This window comes from Mya arenaria, chromosome 7, assembly GCF_026914265.1.
Source record: "Mya arenaria isolate MELC-2E11 chromosome 7, ASM2691426v1".
NCBI lineage: Eukaryota > Metazoa > Mollusca > Bivalvia > Myida > Myidae > Mya > Mya arenaria.
In genome coordinates, this window is record NC_069128.1 from 33,591,596 (window position 1) to 33,597,496 (window position 5,901).

General features: G+C 39.8%; 1 long non-coding RNA gene across 1 annotated transcript; it reads left to right on the top strand.

The window, feature by feature from the left end:
- The first annotated feature begins 685 nt into the window (after positions 1 to 685).
- On the top strand, positions 686 to 5,901 carry LOC128240672 (uncharacterized). Its single transcript, XR_008262273.1, has 3 exons — positions 686 to 837; positions 3,390 to 3,500; positions 5,766 to 5,901. It is a non-coding gene; the product is annotated as an uncharacterized LOC128240672 (long non-coding RNA).

Here is a 5,901-nt window from a genome sequence, read left to right on the forward strand (position 1 = left end):
TTTCCCAACAAATTCACTTTTTCACTTTAAAGTTATATTTGTGGAAGTAGAGTTATGCTCTGACAAAAATGTAGCCATTTACAAGAACATGTATATTATCTGTGGTGATATTTGAATGCTTCAGTGATGAGCTCTAGGCTGAAATTCCATGTTGCTTGACACAGGCTGAACTTTCCCCAGTGATATCAGAAGAGGTCCAGCCCCAAACAAAGTGGCATCAAGGAAGTAGAAGTTGGCCCAGTGATATCAGAAGAGGTCCAGCCCCAAACAAAGTGGCATCAAGGAAGTAGAAGTTGGCCCAGTGATATCAAAAGAGGTCCAGCCCCAAACAAAGTGGCATCAAGGAAGTAGAAGTTGGCCCAGTGATATCAGAAGAGGTCCAGCCCCAAACAAAGTGGCATCAAGGAAGTAGAAGTTGGCCCAGTGATATCAGAAGAGGTCCAGCCCCAAACAAAGTGGCATCCAGGGAGTAGAAGTTGGCCCAGTGATGTCAAAAGAGGTCCAGCCCCAAACAAAGTGGCATCCAGGGAGTGGAAGTTGGCCCAGTGATATCAGAAGAGGTCCAGCCCCTAACAAAGTGGCATCCAGGGAGTGGAAGTTGGCCCAGTGATATCAGAAGAGGTACAGCCCCAAACAAAGTGACATCAAGGAAGTAGAAGTTGCCCCAGTGGTATCAGAAGAGGTCCAGCCCCAAACAAAGTGGCATCCAGGGAGTAGAAGTTGGCCCAGTGGTATCAGAAGAGGTCCAGCCCCAAACAAAGTGGCATCCAGGGAGTAGAAGTTGGCCCAACCCCTGCAGTAGACAAAGTGGAACAACAAGACATTGAAGATGAGGAGGTATATTGAGCCATGGTATATTTGTTGAATCTTTGTCATTATAAGCTGGAGCCGTATTCAAAAAACGTCTTAAGTCATATCCTATCTTAAGTCAATTTCTCAAAATTTTCGTTGTCAAATTAAAAGAAATGTAGAAATGTTTTAAAGTATGCTTCTTTCAATTTTAGAGATCAATGAAAATAATGAATTTCCAAAATTATTTATTTTTTATTTCAAATAACTAAAGAGATACTAAAATAAGGAAAGCGTCTTAAGTTTGGAAATGACTTAAAAAGTTTTATGAATACCGCCCCAACTCTGTTTTTAAATGAATAATTTTCAGTATGTTCAACTGAAACTTTGTAGGCTATGAAAAGAATAAAAAAAATCAAAGCCTCACCCATCCTGTTTCACTGATTGCTGGTCAATGAAAGAGTCATTTCAAATATCATTATTTAAACAATATATTTAAAGGTAGTGAAAGTAATTAACATAGCATGTTTTTAAACTTGTTAAAATCTATAGAAGTAAAAAGATAAAACAGACAATTATGTCTCCCCCTCTCTGGGGGAGACATATTGTTTATGCCCTGTCCGGTAGTCCGTCAGTCCGTCCGTACGTCACACTTCGTTTCCGATCGATAACTGGAAAACCGCATGACCTAGGATCACCAAACTTGGTAGGGAGGTTGGTCGTGAGGTGTAGAGGATCCCTATTGTTTTTGGGGTCACTAGGTCAAAGGTCAAGGTCGCGGCGACCCCAAATATAAAAAACATTTCTGCTCAAAATCTTGAGAACGGTTTGACCTAGGTTCACCAAACTTGGTAGGGAGGTTGGTCGTGAGGTGAAGAGGATCCCTATTGTTTTTGGGGTCACTAGGTCAAAGGTCAAGGTCGTGGCGACCCCCAATATAAAAAACATTTCTGCTCAAAATCTTGAGAACGGTTTGACCTAGGTTCACCAAACTTGGTAGGGAGGTTGGTCATGAGGTGTAGAAGATCCCTATTGTTTTTGGGGTCACTAGGTCAAAGGTCAAGGTCGCGGCGACCCCCAATGTAAAAAACATTTCCGCTCAATATCTTGAGAATGGTTTGACCTAGGTTCACCAAACTTGGTAGGGAGGTTGATCATGAGGTTTAGAAAACTCCTATATTTTGGGGGGTCACAAGGTCAAAGGTCAACGTCGCTGTGACCTCTAATGTAAAAAAATATTTCCGTGCAATATCAGGAGAATGCTTTGATCTAGTTTAACTACCTTTCAATGAGGTTCATTGTTGTTTAATCTTACCAGAGCACTAAGTTAATTAAACAATATCCTATTGCAAAAATTGTTGCATGACATTATATAGTAGTGAACTTTGCATGACTCTATTAAGTGCAATTAATAATTGTTGAGTGTTTATTAAGGTCCACTCTTTACTCTATATTTAATTATCTGTAAATTGACTTTTAAAAAAAGTAAAACATGTCATTTTGAATAATGCCTTTCTGCTATATGAGATTAGGATATGACTATGCAAAAGTAAATTCCTGATATCTGGGTCTCCAGGGTTTGAAATTCTGATCACCTCATCTGTGGTCAACAACTTGGTCAAACTGGATTACACAAAAGAGGCTGCTTTTTAATTCAATCTTTGCCAAACTTGAGACTAGAATGATATTGATTAAGTTAAAAAATATACTAGTTTATCTTGGGTCAAAAACATGGTCACTAGGTCAAGTCTTTTATTCAGTAGGAGCTGGTAAAATGATTGTGTTGTTTTCTTGGTAAATTTAAATAATGGTCGTTGCAGGTGAAAAAAAGGTTATCATTTCAGCTAAAGTAGGCTGTGTCCTCAGGCGAGAAGTATATGGCCATCTTGTTGATACTATGTAGGTATTATAATTGTATAGTTGCTGCCCTTTGTTACTTTTTCTTGTCCGAAGCATAACTTGAAAACTATTTGAAGGAATTCAATAAAACTTCATACAGTGATAGATCATAATAAGAGGAAGTTCAGTGTACAGGAACCGCAATTCTATTTCAGCCAATTACAGAGTTATTGCCCTTTGTTACTTTTTTCTTGTCCGTAGCAAGTTACTTGAAAAAAAGTAACTTAACTCCTTTATAGATGGCCATAGGCAATCGTATATTCTGTGCTTTAGAACATCAAATACATCAGTATCAACATCTCAGTATTAGCATCACTGATATTGTTTAAAGCCTTTTTTTCTAACTTTTAAAAACATAATCAAAAAATAAATAACTGACAATAGTCCATAAAATAAAGTTGTCATTGCAAAGGTTGGCTTTCCAAATAGTTGACTGCAATTTCATATCAGGGCGGCATTTGGGGGTATTAATAACCTTCAGTGATAGCTCTAGTTTTAAAAAATTCTGCAGCATCAGTTTATAAAAAAAGTGCATTTACTTCAGGGGAAGGGACCAGCAGGCCTTAAGACGTAGGTATGAAGGTCTGCCAGGCAATTATAGAATACTTCTAGATATTGACAGAATTGTTTTCCCAGGATCTATATGTACACAATGAACCTTTATTTAAGTTTTGCTAATTTTAATTCAATTTTATTTTCAGAATCTTGCACAGAGTTAAACACTTCAACAGACACCTGAGCATTGGCATTCATATGATCTACCTGTGAAGTTCAACCAGGCTTTATAAAGCATTACACACAAGGCAGCTATGGTTAGTAGTTGCACGAAGATATCCTTGACCCCCCCCCCCCCCCTATTTGATTTTGATGTGTTACACCAGCCAACAGGCTATGTGTTTAATTTTATGCATATCAGACCATCATCAGACATTCTGCCATGCATATCAGACCATCATCAGACATTCTGCCATGTCAAACCATCATCAGACATTCTGCCATGTCAGACCATCATCAGACATTCTGCCATATCAGACCATCATCAGACATTCTGCCATATCAGACCATCATCAGACATTCTGCCATATCAGACCATCATCAGACATTCTGCCATGTCAGACCATCATCAGACATTCTGCCATGTCAGACCATCATCAGACATTCTGCCATGTCAGACCATCATCAGACATTCTGCCATGTCAGACCATCATCAGACATTCTGCCATATCAGACCATCATCAGACATTCTGCCATATCAGACCATCATCAGACATTCTGCCATGTCAGACCATCAGACATTCTGCAATGCATATCAGACCATCATCAGACATTCTGCCATGTCAGACCATCATCAGACAATTTGCCTTGCATATCAGACCATCATCAGACATTCTGCCATATCAGACCATCATCAGACATTCTGCCATGCATATCGGACCATCATCAGACATTCTGCCATATCAGACCATCATCAGACATTCTGCCATGCATTTCAGACCATCATCAGACATTCTGCCATGTCAGACCATCATCAGACATTCTGCCATGTCAGACCATCATCAGACATTCTGCCATATCAGACCATCATCAGACATTCTGCCATGCATATCAGACCATCATCAGACATTCTGCCATGTCAAACCATCATCAGACATTCTGCCATGTCAGACCATCATCAGACATTCTGCCATATCAGACCATCATCAGACATTCTGCCATATCAGACCATCATCAGACATTCTGCCATGTCAGACCATCATCAGACATTCTGCCATGTCAGACCATCATCAGACATTCTGCCATGTCAGACCATCATCAGACATTCTGCCATGTCAGACCATCATCAGACATTCTGCCATGTCAGACCATCATCAGACATTCTGCCATATCAGACCATCATCAGACATTCTGCCATATCAGACCATCATCAGACATTCTGCCATGTCAGACCATCAGACATTCTGCCATGCATATCAGACCATCATCAGACATTCTGCAATGTCAGACCATCATCAGACAATTTGCCTTGCATATCAGACCATCATCAGACATTCTGCCATATCAGACCATCATCAGACATTCTGCCATGCATATCGGACCATCATCAGACATTCTGCCATATCAGACCATCATCAGACATTCTGCCATGCATTTCAGACCATCATCAGACATTCCGCCATGTCAGACCATCATCAGACATTCTGCCATGTCAGACCATCATCAGACATTCTGCCATATCAGACCATCATCAGACATTCTGCCATGCATTTCAGACCATCATCAGACATTCTGCCATGTCAGACCATCATCAGACATTCTGCCATGCATATCAGACCATCATCAGACATTCTGCCATGCATATCAGAACATCATCAGACATTCTGCCATGTCGGACCATCATCAGACATTCTGCCATGTCAGAACATCATCAGACATTTTGCCATGCATATCAGACCATCATCAGACATTCTGCCATGCATATCAGACCATCATCAGACATTCTGCCATGCATATCAGACCATCATCAGACATTCTGCCATGCATTTCATAGAGTTAAGGCCATTTCTTGTTTTTTCTGTGTTACTTTGATGAGGTTTGATAAAGATAATGAAATAAGTCTGCTGTGTTACTAGGCAACACTTTTAATTTGGGCCTTAATCACCAAGTTGGAGCTTGGAGTTTTCTATAGAAATCTTTAACCAGATTTTCTTCTTTTAAAATATTTGCTTGCCTGTTTAAGCTTTTAAGTGCAGTTTTAAACAGCCTTCTTAAGATCTTTATGTTGCTGCTGACAAGTAAGTAGATGATCTGAATGTGCACTCAGGGTGACAAAAGTTGTCGAGTATTAGTTGTTTCTTTTCTGTCAACTGAAATTTCTAGTGAATGTTCATGTGTAGTAGTTATGATGCTGCAAAGCCAGCACAGCTTCATGACAGATATACACATTGTTTAGGCAATTTGACAGTATTGCTGTATTGGATGTGTCATCTGAAACAGGCTCGTAACTGATTGTTTGACAAGGCATATTCTCAGTATAGCTTACATAAGTGCATGGTCAATAATTTCTCTGTCATTTTCAGATACACTGTGTTGTGATTGGCCAAAAATGCAGATTGGTAACACCAGTCACCTAAGCCACCATTGCCCTTGCAGACAAGAGTGTGAAGTAACAGCCCCTACAGTTTACAGCAAAGCCCTCAACTGTAGCCCTACAAA